We start from the raw sequence: 19,534 nt of genomic DNA, 5'->3' as shown, positions 1-19,534 counted from the left end.
TGAACCCACGAACCATGAGATCATGGCACTTGAAAAAGAACTATTTACTTCTTCTACTGTTCCCAGATTGTAAGCCAACATCATCTCTGGCCTGGATTATTAAATGGTACCCCCAAACTATTTTTTGATCTTTCAACTCACTCGTTCATTTGTTCCCTCGACAATTTATGGAGTGCCCACTCTGTGTTAGTCAAAAGAGCATGACAAGCTCAGGAAAGACCCATAAACAAACCTGCTAGACACTAGGCACTTATGAGGCATGATGACACTGAGGAAGGGTGTGAGCACTAGGAGGAAGGGGAGAACGTATCAGGGAACACTGCATGGGGACTGTGACATTTAAACTACATTTTAGAGAATTTTGGACAAAAGCATTCTGGGTGGGGTGGCAGGTAGAAAACTGTGGCATGTTCTGGGTGTGTCAAGCACAGCCCAGAGTTGGGAGAGTGGGTGGCAATGTGACTGGGGGGGGGTGGTAAGTAGGGGGACTCTCTGAACTGACCTGTGTCCCCTGAAATTCATATGCTGAAACCCTAACTAACCCCCTATACCTCAGAGTGTGACTGTATTTGGAAGGAGGGCCTTTAAAGAGGTGACGAATGTTAAAATGAGCTCATTGGGGTGGGTGGGTCCTAATCCGATCTGACTGGTGTCCTTATAAGAGGAGGACATTTTGGACACACAGAGACAAACCAGGAGTGCACCTGCACAGAAGGAAAGACCACGTGAGGAAATGGTGACAAGGTGACCATCTGCAAGCCAAGGACAGAGGGCTCAGGAGAAACCAAACTTGCCAGCACAGTGATCTTAGACTTCCAGCTGCCAGAACTGTGAGAAAAGAAACTTCTGTTGTGCGGGCCACCCGGTCTGTGACACTCTGTCATGGCGGCCATAGCAAACGAATCCTGCTATAAAATTGCTACTACATGCACCTGAGTTGGGACCTTCTCCTGGAGGTCACAGGCAACCAAGGAAGGGTTTAAGCCAAGAAAAGACTCTCTATCCATCTATCCCTCACTCCCCATCTCCAGTGTGGGGACTGGGCCAGAACTAGAAGTACAGTCCAAAGGTTTATCTGCAGAAATGATATCTTACCTGAGGGATGAATAGGAGTTGGCCAGATTGGGGGAAAAAAAAAAAAAAAAGGCAGCAGGACAAGTAATGGTCTAGACAGAGAGAACAGCGTGTGTGTAAGCCCCTGACACAGGAAGGCTCCTGGCACAGGGAAGAAACTGGTGTCAGGTCGGTGTGGGCAGAGCTCGGGGAGAGAGGGAGGGGGTCAAGGCTAGATCATGCCTCATAGGCCTCAAAGGCAAGTGTGTCCCCTCTCTGGAGAATTTTCCTGGAAATTTCCAGGCCAACTGGAAGGGCCTGCTTGGGGCAGAGGCTGCAGCCACAGCCTCTGGTTGCTGGCATCTTTCCTTCCACCGGGCAGCCAGGGAAGCCCTCCCCGTGGCCCCGACTGTCTGCCCATCAACGCCAAGGTGACACCACCAAATTGTCTTCCCAGCCAGCGCTCTGAGAGACACCAGGATTTGCATTTCAATTTGACTTCGTTCTGATGATTCCAGCCAAAGCTTAGAAATCGCTCCCCCTGCCATTCTCTGCCCGATTCTGTTTTCCTTTTTTCCCCCTCCACCCCTGTGGAGGGCTGTTTTTTTTCCTTGACGTCCTGCTCCTCGATGCAGAGAAAAGTCATCCTTAACAGCAGTTTTATTGCCCGGTGATATTAACACAATGAAGGAAATCACTGCTAATTTTTATGAATTATCTCATCATCTGCAACTAATTAACAGCTGCTCCAAGAGCAAGGCCACAGGCTTCCCCTCGGAGAGCCTTTACCACAGCCCTACCCTTGCCGGCAAGGAGGGTCCTCTGCTGGGGACGGGCACGTCCTCTCCGACAGGGCTCCCCACCTCGAGGCCCCCAGCCCCAGTGCTGCACTCTCCTGCCTGCCCCAGCCTGGGGAGGCAGCACTGGGCAGACAGGCACGGTTGGCGGTCTCTAAGCGGCCCGTGACGAGGATGATTTAGGTTAGCTGGAAACTTTATTAAAATCCAATCTAAGTGGGCCGCCGCTGTGCTCTGTTCTCATTACCCTCCCTCTCCAAAATCAGGCCTTGGCCTCTGTGCCACGCTGAATGTGTCTATAAAACTGAGCGAACAGGCAGCCAACAGCTAAATGGCACTTAATCAGGGGATAATCCAGACCCAGGTGGACAGTAAATACTTGGAGGGGCAGAATGAAGAGAGGGAGGGAAGAGAAAACAGCAGAGGAGGAGGACAGCAGGGAGGTTACGACGCATCTGTTGCAGCCCCGAGAGAGACGAGAACTGCACAGAAACACCGAACCCCAGGCTGGAGGCGACCACGGCTTGAGAAACAGAGGCCCAGAGAGTCAGCAGTTCCCGCGACCCGGGACTCGTTCTCCTCCTGGGTTTCCCTCCCAAGCCCTGAGTTTCTTCAGTCACCGTTCCCGCCGCAGCCTGGCTGTCCCCTGACCCCTCTCTACCCCTCCCTCCAACCCGATCTGACCCTGTGAGACTCCTCTCCTCAAGTCCCCTGGCCCCCTGGCATCTGGCCAAACCCCCAGGCAGCCGCTGGCCGTGTCTGCACAAAGGGAAGGCCACTGAGGGAAGATGTAAAAGGGTGACAAAGCCTGAGGCCAACCCACTCCATTGTGGGGTGGCACCTCCCTGGGTGGGGCTCGGGCATCGGAGCCAAGCAGGGCAGGGGGCCCCTGGGATGCCGGGTCACAAGCATATACAATCTCTAAAGGTCAAATGCTTCACGCAGCGTCTTCCACTATAACTAGAAAGGCTGGAGACAGCACATTGTAGTGACAGATAGATAGGACGAGGCATGGAGAGGGTGCACCTGAAATCCCCCTCCCAGGTCTCTTCCTCCCTTCCAAACTCCGACACAGCCAGCTAACAGCTTCCCCCCTTCCCCCAACCAGAATATTCCAGGCTCTTTGCTGTTCTATTTCGAGATGCATAACTTAGCTCATTTAGTCCCTGTTTTCTGCCCCAATGTCCCCATTTTCAAAGCCAGTGGGTATACGGTCCCATGTGGAACAAATTCCTCCTCCACAGCAGCCCAGGATAAGAATGAGTCATTCATTTACTCATTCATTCCAGCGATGTTTATTTACCACCTGCTATGAGCAAGGCCTGGGGAGTGCAGGTAATATGAGAAACCAATGCCTAAAAAGCTCCCATCGCTGTGTCTCTTGAGTCACACACACCGTGGAATGGGTATACAGGAGAGGCAAAAGTCCTGGAACTAGAAAGGGTGGAAAGGGAGGTGTCTTACAGGAGGAGCTCACGGGTCAACAAGCCATTGAATGATGACTAAAATCCCACCGGCTGGCAAGGTGAGAGGGTGAGCATTCCAGGCAGAAGGAGCAAAGGCCCAGACACCTGAGAGGCAAGGATGTTCTGGAGACTCCCATGTGTCTAGTGGGTGGGAGGCATGCTAGTGAGTGGTCATGCGGCAGACATGGGGAGGAAGGCGTGGTACCGAACGGTGATACCATCTGGAAAGTCTGCAGCCTGCCTACAAAGGCTTCAGATAGCCTGAAAAGAAGTTTGCACTTTCCTCTAGAAAGACAAGACTACGAAAGAGTGGGTAAGTGTGAGGTGACAGGGAGGGCGCCAGGGGCTGGGAGGGGTGGCAGTGGGTGTTGAGAAGGTCAGTGAGCCAAGTTCTCCCCATGAGACAGGTCCCGCTCTCCTCCAATATCCGGGGGGGGAAGCCTTGGCTTTGGATCCTGGTGCGTTGGGGCCTGGAAGTGTCCAGGATCCCCGCCACCTGTCACTTTCCATGGTCTTGGCTGCCATGCTCCGTGGTTTAGGCAGGATGGGGTCTACCCATCTGAGAAACCTTTCCTCAGCATCCCGAATGGCACATTCCCTGCCCCTCCCCAAGGGGCCCCCCCAGGTCTATGTTAGGTAAGTGGTCTGTACCCTGGGGACCGCAGACGTCTCATCCTGAATGGCTTGTCAAGCACCGCAGGAGAGCACAGGGAAGCCAAGAACTCCAGTCTCCACGGACAAGAAGCTTTCCATTCTCTTCCTAAGCTGTTTACTCAAAAAGTTAAGCTTGGTCAAAAGAGGAGAAGGGCACTGGTTTTGAAGTCAGGCAGGTTGGTATAACGGGCATATGGTCTCCAGAGGCAGACGGGGCTCCAGCCTCACACCAGCTGTGTGACCTTGGGTAAGTCATTTAACTTCTCTGAGCCTCAGCTTTCTCATCTATGTAAAATGGATATGACAACAGGATTAAATAATTTTAATCTTTACGTTTTATTTATTTACCTTGAGAGAGAGAGAGAGAGAGAGAGACAGAGAGTAAGAGCAGGGGAGGAGCAGAGAGAGGGAGAGAATCCCAAGCAGGCTCCACGCTGTCAGCGCGGAGCCAGACGCGGGTCTCAAACTCACAAACTGTGAGGTCATGACCAGAGCCAAAATCAAGAGTCAGATGCTTAACCCACTGAGCCACCCAGGTGGCCCAGATTAAATAATTTTGAAAAGCACAGTCCCTCGCATGTAATAAATACTCAATAAACATTGCTATTATTATAAGCCTAGACATTTCTGGCCCCCCGAGGCCCAAATCTTACCCCCAACTTTTCTCTCCCTTTTAGAGTACTCCCTCTCACCCCCATCACCACTCCCTCTACCTCAACGGATTGCCCCATTCTATATAAACTCTTGATGAGACCCCTTGCCTGCTCCGCGGGGCCACCTGCCAAGCCACCTCCTCTATTCTCCTTCCCCTGGGGTCTCCTGCTGATCGTACTTCTCAAGGATTCTCCAGGCCCTTTTTCTCGGTGCCTTCCAGGAAAAGAAGCACCCGGTACATTTAACAGGGCTGAATAAATAGCGATAATAATATATGTTCAGCCATTAGCCGCATAAGTAATCAAAGATCACTGCCATATGATTCCTGGTTAAACATCATTTGGAATCTAATAAATAAGTGGCTATAAATAAAGGCAGCATGCAGACTCGTCCCTCTGTGCAGTACAGCCTCTGGTCTTATTTTTAGCCTAAAGGTGCCTTCAGCGCTACTCCTATGGTTCAATTTTGAGTTAATTTCTCTCTCCCAAATGTCTGAACAGGAAGCCTGCAAGGGTAGGACACGGAGGAGGGCACAGGTACCGTGTCTGCCTTCTGCTCCTTTAAAGAACTGAGGTGTCCCAGGGGTCTTGGGTGAAGACCCACCTTCTCCCCGCACCTCCCCCAGGGGCTCCATGGTGGGGGGGGCACCACAGCAGGGAGCAGGAAAGGGAGATGGCTGGTGTGGCAGACAGAATAGAGGGATGCAGCCAAAAACCCAGGTTCAAACCCACGGTCTTCCAGATTCTGTTTGAGTGACCGTAGCCTCTCCAAGCCTCGGTTTCCATACCTAAATACCAGACATCATCAACTCTACCTCTGGAGACTCTCGCAAAATTTAAATTATGCAATCTATAGAAAGTGATGGGCACATATTAGGGGCTCGGTAAACATGAATGTCATTCCATCTCCTGTGACAAGGCCTTCTCAAGGGCTGGTCCATCACCCTCCCATGAAGCCCATTCTGGAGGGAAGCGGGAGATGGAAAGGCAAAACGAGCCCAAAATGCCTCTGTGCCCATGGCCCCCGGACCACCACCGTCACCATGTTTAACTCGAGAGCTGACCCTCTAGCCCTGGATGCCTCCCTGTTTTGTACTGCCCTATGAACTCTTTCATGTCTGAGAGTCCTGCCTTTTCCTATTTAGAACATTAACCAAACAGTTTCTGTCCTGCACTTCCAAAGAGGCTGGCCCACTGCAGGGTGCTGTCAGCATTCAATAAAGCATTCAGTAAGTACCAGGGGATGGAGAGACAGGTTGGACCAGCTTCTAGGTCTCCAAATTCCTTGCCCAGAGCAGTACCTCCTACATCATGTTGTTTCTCAAAGCACTATAGGATCTGTGCCTTTCTGGAAGGATGACAGGCGAGCCCCTGGGGGATGTTATTCTCTCCGGGCCCTGTAGCAGGAAATAAACACAGCCCTCCCAGCCAAGCCCAGGTGAGCCCACCTACCATGGCCTCAGAATGACATTCAGCTTGTAGGTTACTCCTTTAGAACCCTGACATGTTAAATGAACATGATGAAGGGCTTCCTGTTACACAGTCTCTTCCCGGCTCTCTCTCCCCATGTGGTACAATCTCGGTCACAGTCACCTGGCCGTCCTATCGAGCTCCCTCCACCCCGCAAGGAAATGCACTGGCTTGGCTGCTCTCAACTGCCTGGTTCTCCTGCGAGATGGCTGATCGTGAGAGGAGTCAGGCAACGTGGGCCGAGGACTGGACTTGGGGACGGTTTCCGAGTGCAGGTACTGTCCCCTGAATAAGGCACTCCTCATGAGAAGGCTTTCCAGTGGCTCAGCCTCCCATCTTGGAGGCTGTCCAAACAGAGGAGAATAATGGCCCCCAAAGACATCTACCCCCTAATCCCTGGAAGCTGCCAGTGTGTTACGTTTCATCTACTGTTGCAGATGTGATTTAGGTTATAGACCCTGAGATGGGGAGATTATCCTGGATTATCCCAGTAGGCTCAATATAATCTCCTGAGTTCTTAAACTCGGACAGCCTTTCCCGGCTGAGCTGCCACGTGAAAATGACTTGACCCCCAGCTCTGAGGATGGAGGAGAGGGGCCACGAGCCAAGGGATGCGGCAGACTCCAGAAGCTGGGAGCAGCCTTAGCTGACAGCCAGCAATAAAACGGAAACCTTGATTTTATAACTGCAAAGCACTGAATTCTGCCAAGAACTCAAATGAGCAGGAAACAAGATTTTCCCCTAGAGCCCTCCAACAAGGATACAGCTCAGGCGACATCTTAGTTTTAGCCCAGCGAGAGCCATGCTGGACTGCAGAATTACAGACTGGAAGATAATGAATTTTTCTTGGTTAAGCCACTGAATTCATTGTAATTTGTTATGGCAGCAATAGGAAAACTACAGTTTTAATAATTGTGATTATAGTAATAATAATTAATAGAACTGCTGATAACTATTATTTATTGACCTATTAGTTATCAGGCACCATGCTAGCCATTTTGCATGTGTTATCACACACATAAACCTCAACGATCATCCAGGTTGAGTGATATTACTCCCCTTTTATACCAGAAAACAGCTGCCGAGTAATTTGTCCAAGGTCACATGCTGAAACTGTAATTCAATTCTGACTTTGTCAGTAAAGCCCATCCACATTCCGTTACCCCATGACGAGACCCAAGATGATGTTTGCCACGACGTTGAGCAAACTGTTGCTGTTTTTAAAGAAACAAAAAACAAATGAACTAATGCTTCTTACGTATTACTAGATGCACACACCAGGTACAGCACTTCGCACATCTCTCAATTAATGCAATAATGTCCAATGGCAAACTGTTATCTCCTGTGTACAGATGGGAAATTGAGTGCAGGAAAGGTGGTGTAATTTGCTTAAAGGAATATGGACAGTAAGGGAGAGTCATAACCATGAATTTTTAATCCAAGGCCGACTTGCTCCCTAGTGCCCAGGATATGAAGCCTCAAATGTGAACTCCAAGCTCCCCGAGGGGACCGCCCTTATGGCTTTCCAGTAAGACAGGCACTAGCTCATGACCCAAAAGGGAGCCTCCCACCCCAGGCTACCACCCCAAGCCTACAGCAGCGGCCCTCCAAGAGAGCTTGGCCCCCGCCTGCCCAGGGGCCAACATTGCTCTCTGGGCCAATGAGGAAGAAGCTGATTAAACACGGGAAGAGTTCCAATAGGGGCAATCCACAGATGCCTTCACTCATTTCCACGAACTCCACTTACGTCCACTTAACAATCTTAATTCCTTTGGCTCTCTGGCTTTTCCAAATTGGCTCTGACGGGGAAATTAGCATTCAACCACCATTTCCAGGTAAAGGTCCCTTTAGGTTCAGAAACCCCAAGAGCTCCACAAAGTGCAAGGAGAATTCCTTACTGGTGATCTTCGCAAAGCTCGCCCACTTGCCCAAAGTCTGTTGGTCTGAGACTTCCAGGTGGCTGCTGGTGGCAGGTGGGCAGGGGATGGGGTTGGGGGCCACCCGGTGAAATTCTCCTCCCAAACTGATGGCTGGTGCCTCTTTGGAACAACTCCTTAGCAGAGCTTCCTGCTGAGGCCCCCAGGGCTGTATGTTTCCCTTTTCTGTCATCTCGGGGAAAATCCCTGTTCTTTCATCTGTGAGCTGAAAGCTCAAAGTCTCATGTTGTTAGATCCCTGCCACTGGGGCGAATTTATGAGTGTTGCCAGCAAAGTGGCATTCCCTCCCCTGCCCATGTCACTCCCTGCTTGAAAGACCATGTACTAGAAAGGATGGGAAAAGCAGATCTTGGAAGAAGCCACAGGGGTGACAACTCAGCAAACCTCCGGCACCAGGCTCCCTAACACAGGTGTGTTTACCCAGGTGACCCTGGCGCATCCTGCTGCAGGAGCGACACCGGCTCTGGGTGTTGAGAGCAAAGCCTAGCCTGTGAAGAGCCAGAGGGGGGGCATTTCACAGGCATAGGTGCGACCTAGATGAACGTCCTTTAGCCCAAAGACTGGTCAGCCAGGGCTTGGCGGGAATGGGTCCACCAAGGGCTCTGAACCTGGAGACCAGACCCCACCAGCCTGGAACAGGTGCTTGTGTTCGACTGGAAGCAGTTAAGGGGAGGGCCTGCCTGTGATCTGGGGGCCACATGCTAACCGGGAAGAAGAAAAAGAAAACCCATCGGAGGAGGGTGACCAGGATGCCGAGAAGGAAGGAACAAAGGTACTGATGATGCATCTCTGGAAAAAAAGGGAGACAGGAGGAGCTGTGAAATGACAGTGTTACAGATCTCAGAAATGCCATCACCGGGAAGAACAGAGACCGGCTCTGCATGCTCTTGAGGGATGGGCAGTGCTAGGACAGTAGGCGGAAGGCACAGACAGACAGATGTGGGCTCAGGAGAAAGAAAAACCCAGAGTCGGCACTACTCAAAGTGGAACGCGTTAGACTGGGGTCCCTGCCACCGTCAAGATCTTGTGAATCTCAGCACAAGTGGACAGGCGAGTTCAGCACCGGGAAAATCTGTTGGCAGACAATAGGCAGGTACCCTGGCCAACGCTGGAAGCGTCAGGAAAGAGCTGGAAGCAGGTGGCAGGGTCGCAGCCGGGAGGCTGGGTCCAGATTCAGGTCCCCAGGCTCTCAGAAGACGGAGACCAGCAAGGCCCGACCACAGGCGCAGGGAAGCTTGCGCACAGGCAACACGTCAGAGTGAGGTCTCAGACTTGATGACAGGACAGAAACTTGAGCACCGCGGTGGCAGCACAGGTGGGGGATGATTGTAAGTCACCAGCCTGGTGTTTGGATCTGAGGGGACGAAGTAAGACCAGCAGCCAAGATTCACTGTGATGCTGAGTCATTAAACTGCTGGCTTAGGCTTCCTCGGAATGGGATCAAGATTGGCCCCAGGACCCGGGGTTTGCTGCAGGGATCAGAGAACACAGGGACAGGGAACCAGCACTTAGAAAGGGGCACTTGTTCAGAACTGCTTCTGTGTCAAGGGAGAGTACCATCGTCCCTGGTTTCCAATAGCTGGCAAATTTGAAGCTCCTTTGGGGCGTCCCTTGGGGCCACGTTATTCATTTGTTCAGTAGCTATTTAGTGAGCACTTTCTATACACCACACGCTATCTGACATGCTGGGGAAGTAGCAGAGAACAAAACAAAGGGCTTTTCCTGACGGGAAGACTCAGACGATAAGCAAGTAGGACCAGTTTGTCAGGTGGTGATAAGTGCCATAGAAAAAATCAAGCGAGCGAGTGAGAGAGGGGGTACTGTGGGGCAGGGCGTGGCCTGCAGGAGGTGACAGCGGACCAAGCAGATATCCAGGGAGGAGAGTTCTAGGCAGAGAGCCCAGCAAATGCAAAAGCGCTGAGGTGAGAGCATACCTGGCACGTCTAAGAGGAAGCAAGGAAACCCGTGGGGTTGGGGTTGGTCTGGAGTGAGCAAGAGACGGAGCGGAATGGGATGGAAATGGAAAAGTAACACAACGGTGGGGCACATCGTGGAGGGCCTTGTGGGACGCCGGAAGGATGTTTCCTTTTACTCTGACGTGAGATGAGAAGGCCCTGGGGAGGTCAACAGAGGACTGACAGGATCCAACTTACGTTCTGAAATAACCATTCTTGCCGCCATTTTGAGAAACAAAAGTCACCGGGCAAAGCGGGAAGCAGAGAAACCAGCAGGAAGCCTTTGCGGTGACCCAGGTGAGAGGTAATACCGTCTTGGAACAGGAAAGCAACCGTGAGGTGGTAAGGAGCGGCTGGACTCTGGGGAGAGTTGGAAAGTAGAGCAAATGGGATTATCTGGTGGAGAGGCCGTCCGAGAAAGACAGGGTCAAGCGTGACTCCAAAGGTTGGGGTCTGAGCCCAAACAGATCGAATGGCACTCCCATTCAGGAAATGGCGGAGATGGTAGGAGCAGCAGGCACGGGGAGAGGAATCCACACCCCGATTCTGGATATGTCAAATCTGGGTTTCTCTTAGCCATCCACATGGGGAGGGTAAGCAGGTGCAGGAGTCTGGAATTGGGGGAGAGGTGGGAGCTGGACAGGAGAGGAGAGAGCCATAAACCCGTAAAGCCCTGAGACTGAACGAGGTGTCTAAAGAACGGGTGTGGAGGGAGCTGTGTTAGAACCCTACAGCGCATCCATATTCAGAGGTCAGAGAGCTGAGGAGGAACCGGCAAAGGACACTGAGAAGGAAGAGCCGGCAAGGCAGGGCAAGAATCAAGATAGGAGTGTGACCAGAAGTCGAGTAAGAAGGTTTTGAGGAAGAGGGAGTGAGGAGCTACGTCAGTGCTGCCAGTAAGATGAGACCTGGGGACAGATGACTGGATGTAGCCAGGCGGGCATCCCTGGTGGGGGCAACGTGCTGGGAGGGCGTCCTACTGAGAGGGTAAGAGAGGAGAGGGAATGGAGGCAGCTTTGATCAGGCAATTCTCTTGCAGAGTTTCCATGTAAAGGGAAGGAGGGAAATAGCGGCTTAGCTGACGAGGGATGTGGGACTAGGGTGGTTTTTAAGATGGGAGAGGCTTCAGATCCCTTAGCCAGGACCTGGCACCATCATCCCAGCGTGGGAAGCCCACCTAGAGGGGGGGGGGGGACGACAGAGCTCATCAGGATGCTCTTTGGCTTGTGGGGTCGATGGAATTCAAATAAGGGACAGATGGGTACGCATCAATGATGACACACGCACAAGCACGGGAACATTCGTGCGACTTGCATGGAAGATTCTGGAAGCAAGAGCTTTCCCAACCAGGTGAAGATTCTCAGCTCTGAGAAAGAGATGAATTTAAAGCAGGGTTTAGAAAAAGGGAAGTTGGGGGGTGGGGGGTGGGGGGTGCTGTGTGGCTCAATCAGTTAAGCATCCGACTTGGGCTCAGGTCATGATCTCACAGTTCGTGGGTTTGAGCCCCGTGTCAGGCTCTGTGCTGACAGCTCAGCGCCTGGAGCCTACTCCAGACTGTGTCTCCCTCTCTCTGTCCTCCCCCCGCTCACACTCTGTATCTCTCTTTCAAAAATAAATATATATATTTTTTTTAATTTTAAGAAAACGCTGCTAAAAGGAAAAGGGGAAGGGCGCCTGGGTTCGCTCAATCGGTTGAGCGTCCCACTTTGGCTCAGGTCATGATCTCACGGTTCACGAGTTCAAGCCCCACATCGGGCTTGCAGACAGCGCAGGGCCGGCTTCGGATCCTCTGCCTCATACTGTTCCGAGTGCTTTCTGTGTGGCCACTTACCGGCCTCTCATAAATGCCTGAAGTGGGACTCCTGTTGCCCCACCTTATAGACGAAGAAATCGAAGCGCTGAGTTATCAAGTGCTTGCCCGAGGTCACACAACCGGTAAAGGGTGGAGCTCAGACTCAAACCCAGGCAGTCTGGCTAGAGCCCACGCTCTGGCATCGACATCTACACGATGCTGGAACCTTCCAGAGCCAACCCCAGTGCTATCCACAACACACCTGGCTCCGCTCTCCCTTGGCCCGCCAGCTGCGGATAAACTTGGAATAGCCATGGGAGACACCTGGGCGACCCCTAGCAGAAGGGATGAAGAGAAAGAGACCCGCAGGGACCCTGTCATGGGTTGCCACAGATGGTCACTCGCCCCCCAGTCGCAGGTTTCCTCAGTAGGAGCACACGGAGCCAGAGGCGCTGAGAGCATGTGGCTAATGTCTGCCCTCGGGGTAGAGTTTCAGAATGGTGAACCTCTCCTCCGAGAAGGGTAATGCACACAGAGAATCTCAACGCCATAGAGCCCCGGCCAGGGCTGTAGCGCCTCCCAAATCTAGCACAGTGGCACCATCTGCCCGGCCAGGGGCTTGGGTATGCCAACACAGGCACATGCTGTGCCCCAGCTGGTCTGGGCTCTCTTCCCTTTCCACAGCCCTCTTCGGCGGCGTGGGCTTCGTGGGCCTCGCCAACCCAGCCACCATGACAGCTGGACCCCATGACTCAGCTCCACGGGAAGAAGCACACAAGACGACACGGGGGGGGGGGGGGGCGCTGAGCAGCCTGACAGGTGTCTGCATCCTTCCCGATGCCCAGCGTTCGTCAGCAGCCAAGGCCCAGGCCCCGTCAAGCTGGTACGGATCACATGCCTCCTCCCGCAGGCCGGAGTAAGTGTGGCCACTGTCTTGCCCGGAGCCAAGCCGCAAGGCTGCGAGTGGGATGTCTGGGCTCTGCTCGTGCACACCTGTGCTTCCCACCCACTCAGGCTCGCACGCACCCAGGCACTTGGCTGAGGTCTGGCAACAGCTCCCACTGGTGCCCATGCTTCTCCGACTCCCCCATCAGCGGCCGCAGGGAGACAAGAAACACCTAGACAAATTTCCACTGACGAAGTGAAAAGAATCCGCAGGGCTCTGTGTCTTATCTGGCTTGCCCATGCAACTGGGGCCAAATGAGGTCATGGCCTAAGTTCAGTAGATGGTCACCTCCATCCTAAGGCTCATTAATGGCTGTTAATGAAAACACGATGATAATGGACTGTCTCCCTATGGGAGTAGGAGGACAGACCAAAGGCCAAAGCATTCTATCCCAGAATCCCAGGTTGAAAGTGGTCTTAGAGGTAACAGGCCCAACCCCCACCTGGATGCTGAAATCCCCGTCCAAACTATCTGTGGCCACCTCCAGCTGTACAAGCCTCGGTACCCAGCACGGGTCATTCCGTCCATCTAACAAGCGTTTCTTTACAACAAATCCAAATTTCTTTCCATAATTTCTACCTTCTCCCCACACACACACCCCCCAAATAGAGCTTGCTAACGATTCACTCCCACTGTGAGGGGCACAACAAGAGCCCAGGGGGAAGCAGGCCGTTCCAGCACAAGTGACCAGAGGCAGCCACACAAAATTAGCCATAATCCGGGAACACCAGACCATCCCTTCGCTCTGATAGCCCTGCTCCCGGAACCTTTCCCGGTTTTGTCCCAGAGATCAGTCACGATGTATTTAAGAAAACACAACGTTTCCTACTTACTTGCCTATCTCCTTTAGCTCAGCCTGATTTCATGAGGTCCTGGGTGTCGGCACGCTGGCCTCTGGTGGCTCTCGGTCCCACCCATCAAGAGAATACTGCCAACAAGCTATTCAAGACTCTGTCACTTTGGCTGTCTATACTGCCTCTGCTCACCAGAACCGCTCAGCCACCACCTGGGCTGTACCCTCTCCTCTCCTCTCCTCCCTTTGAAACCACCACTCTCCTCCGTATGAGCTTGGGCAAGTCACAAACTCTGGGAACCTCAGGATCTTCTTCCATTAGATGTGCTCCCTCCCACCTGCCTTGCAGGTTGTTGGGGAACTTGAATTCATACGTGTGTAAGAACACGTTAAACACTGCAAACCACGGCACAAATGCCACCAGGCACCTGGGAGTCAGGAGTTGTGACACCTGCCAAAGGGGCCCTTTGCTAACTTCCTTCACCTGATTGGGAACTTGGTTTTTCTTATCAGTAAAATGAAGCCCGTCTGTACCACATTCAATCCCCACTTGTCAGCAGAAGAGACCGTGGCCGGAAGCCGTACTTCACAAAAGCGTTCTGGAAAGGCTAAGAATTTAAACTTCCTGAAGGCATCCTGTGTGAGGCTCTTGGAAGAAGACAGGCTGCAGGTGAAGGCAGGTGATGACATCGTGGGCTGAGTGACTCCACACAGAACACTGGCCTGGGTGCCTGCGTAGATACAGCTGAGGCTCCCTGCTCCCCACTGGAGCTGTAGCAGCAGGGGTGAGTCAGGAGGCAGGGAGAGACAGCCTTGGACAAGCATACGTGCTGCAGACACACACACACGTGCACACACACACACATAGACTTTTTTGGTAAGAGATTTACTCTTCTAATTACATGTTACACACTTATTGTTAAATAAAGCTGCTTGCTTTTTTTGAGCACTGACCAATATCTGGGGAGGGAGAAATCTGACAGGTCAGCTCAAGTTTCAAAACTTGCCATCAGTTCATGCATCCAGCAAACATTTAGAAAGTATGACTATGGGGCAGGCATGGTGCTAGACCCAGGAATACGGACGTAATAAGGCAGACACAAATCCCCTAGGGTGCTGGGCAGGGGAGAGAGCGGTGTCTCAGAAATCTTTCTAGGAGACAGATGAAGGAGAAAGTCATCAATTTCTATTTGTCACTAATGTGAAAGACCAATTGATTGCCTGTATGGGTGACTCAATTTGGAAAAGCGATGAAAAGTCACGTGCCCATCAAAATTCCATAAATCACATCACGTGGCAACATTGAGAGCCCCCTCCTCAAAAACACCCCCTCGTGAATCTTTTGCAAGACACAGAATTCAGCTGGCAGATTTGGATCTCCGTGTGTCAGATATATTTAATACACGGCAGAACAGGATAAAAAAAAAACAAACAAACTGTTTTTTATCCTTCCCTCTTACCTCCCCCAGTTCTCTTATTATCTCCATCTTTATAACATTTGAATGTTCTATGTTTAACGTTCTCTCTCCAGGACTTGGAGCTCATTGGGGGAAACCAACCAAGTAAAAAATGGTAGTTGTAAAGTGCCTGGGTGTCCTAGTAAGGCAGAGTGTCAAATAAATCCAGGCTCTTGCTACTTTCCCACCCAGGGAAACTTTAAACAAGAAAGAGATCCAACTGCTCCAAAACCTGCTGGTGTGTCTGATGCCACCCACACTCCTTAGGACTTCTGTGGCACGACCAGCAAGGCTCTCAAATCCCCAGCCCTCAGTTTCCCCATCTGTGAGATGGACTTTCTCTGTGCCCAGAGGAGATTATTTGTGGGTAAAAGAGTCGACGAGAAGCTAGAACTCCATCAGCAATGGCTCCATCTGTCAAATCCTTTACCAGGTAGAACACGCTAGAGTTAGTATGACCGCTCCGATAATGGGATATCCCTACCGTCCCCGGCGGTGTCCCAGCCACAGTGAAGGAGAGTAGAAAGAGACAGCTTTGGGGACAGGGTCAAATTTCAGTATCTATGTGACCTTGGACGAGTCCTTTAAACTCTCCGAGCCTTTGTGTCTTCATCTTTAACATCGGGTCGTTAATTCTGACATGAAGATTGCCCTAAATCTGTGAATACTAGCACGGTGCCCGGCAGAGAGTAAAGCCTGTCCGAGCGGGAGGTACTCTGGTGATTGTTATCCTGCTGCCACATCCTCAGTGCTTGGCACAGAGCACTCAACAAACACCCGTCCAGCGAATTAATAAATGGAGAACTATATCACCGTACTTATCATTACAGCCAAAATCTGCTTTGGAACCCAATCAGGATCCTCAGCCCACTCCTCTTCTCCGCTGTCAATGACAGATGGACATTTTCTCCTTCACCTCTCTCTCCTTTCTCTTCCCCGTCCTCCAGTAGGTCTATGCCTTTAAGCGTATATACGTAAGATCAGAAGACAGTACTTTAAAACGACAATACCAAGCACGTTCTTGGGGAAGCAGGTCTTGCAAGGGGCCCGGGACTCATCCGCACATCCCATTCATTGAGTCTGAGTGATACACTTGCATACGCGAAGTGTGTCCAAGGTCGATCGCCCTTGGAGTTCCGAGTCTGGTGGGAAAAGGCCAAAATAGCTACAACCCAGTAGGTGCTGGAACAGGCGTTAAGTACCAGGGAATGGGAAAATGGCAGGTAAGAGATGATTTCTCCCCAGGAGGGACGGGGTAATCGCGAGAAAGGACTCTGCGGAGGAAGAGCCACTTAAGCCAGGGAGAGCAGTGATGGGAGAGGAGGAGAGAGAGAGGAGAAAGAAGAGTAGTGGTGGTCGTTTTCCAGGCAGAGAAGACGGAATGGGAAGAGCTGGTCCCAGGCACGCGAGGCCGGTGGGGAAAGCCCAGAGTCAACCTTCCTGGTATATCTGGGGAACAGCGAATCAGTGTGGCTGAAAGAGGGGCCGAGGAAGGAGTAACAGGAGACAGTCTGGAAAGCTAATACTCAATACTTGGAGTATTGGAATACTTGGAAAGCTAAGTACTCAATACTTAAGTACATTGAGTACTTAATGTGTTCTGGGCAAGGGTAACCTTTGCTCATGTCAGGAACAGGATGGGAGAAAACCACCAGAGACAACCCTGTTGACGGTGAATCTGCTTCCCCGGTGGCCAGGGGACCCCGCCAGTGGGCGGCGAAGAAAGCAGTGTAAGAGGGGTCCAGGAGACTGGGTTCTAGCGCCGGCTGCCATCAGCCCGGCCACCTACTCGCGATGTCCCCTTTAGGCCGTCTTCCTCATGGATAAGATGAGCAGCTTAGAGAATGGGATCCTCAGAATCCTTCATGGCTCTAAGATAGGATGATGAACCTTCGAAGGAATGACGGGCTGTAGAGATGGGGTGGGGTCTTCTCTGAGCACTTATTAACTTGTGGCTCCCACAGTCATCACTCAGAGAACCCAGAGGGACAGAAGCAAAATCAAAAGACATTTTCAGAAGACAGATGACTGAAGGGGGCTGACATATGTGTGAGAGTTTGGGGAATTTATGCAGGCAGCCTCACAGTCATAAATAAAATCCCTTTCTCTTACCCAAAACCTCATTCGGGGGGTAAACACCGGGCACTGTAATAGACAATTTGGCTGTATCTCCCGCCCCGTGCCTCACTTGAATGAAAAGCAGCAGTCCCCAGGCACGGTAATGGGTCTGGCCGCCTCTTTACAAACATCCATATTGTCACCGGCGGACAAGCAGGGCTGAGGATGGAACAGGACGGGCAATTCATCTCTGAGATTCCTCACCCCTTCACACAGCCTCACCCTCCGAGCTATCTATCCTGAGGCGGAGGGGTTTGGAAGGAGCCCAGATCACCAAATGCAGGGAGACGTGACCCTGCGGGAAAGGGGATGAACAGCACCCTCTGCAGGTCGGGGGAGACTCCTGCACCCCCCACCACCCGTGCTGGCCCAGCCCACTGTGCACAGGGCTGCCTGCTGACAAGCACAGCTACTTGTTTTCTTGACCTACTTCTCTTCCCATCCCTGCCCCACTCCAGATCCCCTCCGGAGCCCACAGTAATTAGCACCTTTCCATCCATTAGGTTCAGGAGACTTTTAGAAAAGCTCCCGGCCCCCAGGATAACCAAGGAGACGGCAAAACGGGTCCTGGCACTGTGGCTCTGGTTTCCCTTTTCTTTTCTTTCTCTTTGTTGGCTTAACTCCGCTTCCTGGCCTCTGCAGGGGATCGGGCCCGGTTTGACCTTCCAGCCTGGCTGGAAACCGATGCAAGTGGCCTGGCGTGAACCAAAACACAGAGGGCCAACAGAGTCTTGACAGAACTGGACAAGCGATGCTCCAGGGGTGGGTATGGGAGCACGAAGGGTCCCTTTGAAGCCCTCCGTTGTCAACGTAGCAGCCAAGAGAGGGCTCTGTCAGCTCCTCTTTCTGCTTCCCTCCCAGAGAACAAGTGTCAGGAGAGCCAAGGCCGTGAGGCGCTGCCGTTTCTGGCTCAATCCCTTTCCGCTTCCCATTAGCGACAAATGGAAATTGATGGGTTACCGCTTTATCCACTCATTGAGAGGGGGAGAAAACCTCGCAGCAAATGCTGAATAACTGTAGGCATCTTATAAATTAAGCATCTTAAGGAGATGAACCGTTTTGCATTGCTGCTAAGCAGAATTAAATTAGGTTTTGAAGTTTCGGTAGAAACGAATGGGGAAGAGGGAGGGAAGATTTTGTTTTTTTAATTCCTTTTCTCTAAGCATGCAGAGTGGCGCTTCGAGGGCAGGGTGAGGGGAAGAACTAAGTCACCTGTCTGCATTTCTGATTCCAATCAGCTGCTGCTGCATATGCATGGCGAAATGAGCCCACAAGTTCACACGGGACAGCTCGCTGAGATGCAGTTCGGCCTCTGGCCCGTGGTGCATGGTCTCACCAGGCCTCGGCTTCTGGCTCACCTCTGCCCACCCTGGGCATCCCAACCACCATCAGTGCGCCAACCTCTGGGACTGTGGACCAGTCCTGATTGCAGGCGGAGAAATCCTGCGGCTTAAAGCCAATTCCCTGGGACTCGGCGTCACGATAGCTTCCTTCTGTATCAGCCTCTAAAGCTTTCAGGTTCAGGTTTAGGATCTAGGATCCTGCCTTGTTGACACTACCCCATTTCCGCCCCCTCCGCAGCTCAGTGTGGGAAGAGGGGCATCGGTACCCGTCTGTATAACTCGCCTAGGTCTGAGACCTTCCAGGGCTGTTGCCCAGCCTTGCTCCAGGGGTCCCGCTGTTAAACCAGCTTTCCTAGGACCAACGACCCACCTGCCTGGGCTTCTCACTGCTGTGCCCCCTTCTGTCCCCACTGACCCCCTTCCCCACACACACACACAATTCCCCAATCCCTGACACTCCACGTCAGTCCTGGGTCATCAGACGACCACACAGTGTATGCCGGACTGAACCAACTCCTTGTCCCTGAGGCTGACGCTGTGTTCCCCGGACCCAGATCAGCAGCGCCTCAGCCTGCAGTTAACGCGCCTCGCTCGGTCCTGGGGAAGAAGAGGCACTTGATTTCCCAGGCACTCCCAGTCCTCGCTCTAGGGACGAGGTCGCTGACAGGGCAGGTGGCAGCATTGAGTGGGCATCCCAGCAGCAGCAAGGCCAGGGAGAGAACATGTGTCACTGAAGGGGCCTTGCCTTCCCTCTCCAGAATCAAGCCAGATACCAAGTCAAGGGCCCCACCAAGGAGTTGGCCAGGGTCACTAAGAGCACTCCCTGACTTGATCTGAGGCACACTCTCTGGGGAGGGGAGGGGAGGGGAGAGGAGAGGAGGGGAGGGGAGATCTCTTCCCTGATCTCCAGCCCTGGATCTGGAATCCCCACAGCTCCTCCCAACCTCCTCCTTCCCCTAACAGCTGCCCCTTCATGCGCCAGGCCGAGCCTTTCACACACTGCAACTGGGGACTTGGCACCCTTAGTCTCACAAGGGGGCTGGGCACATTGACCAGACCGGAGCTGTGCGCCTGTCGGCTGCCCCCCTGCCACCACTCCT

At 52.4% G+C, this 19,534-nt stretch overlaps 1 protein-coding gene across 1 annotated transcript in view; it reads right to left on the bottom strand.

Annotated features, from left to right (window-relative positions):
* Positions 1 to 19,534, bottom strand: part of GRIK4 (glutamate ionotropic receptor kainate type subunit 4) — a 299,620-nt gene that overhangs the window by 279,876 nt on the left and 210 nt on the right. The gene's annotated exons all lie outside the window — the stretch shown is intronic.

Source organism: Lynx rufus, unplaced genomic scaffold, assembly GCF_022079265.1.
Source record: "Lynx rufus isolate CCGP_SWC_20201006 ecotype Redwood Valley unplaced genomic scaffold, mLynRuf1.p SCAF_9, whole genome shotgun sequence".
In the NCBI taxonomy this organism is placed as follows: domain Eukaryota; kingdom Metazoa; phylum Chordata; class Mammalia; order Carnivora; family Felidae; genus Lynx; species Lynx rufus.
The sequence above is the reverse complement of the archived record's forward strand: the minus strand, read 5'-3'. Positions and strand labels throughout refer to the sequence as shown.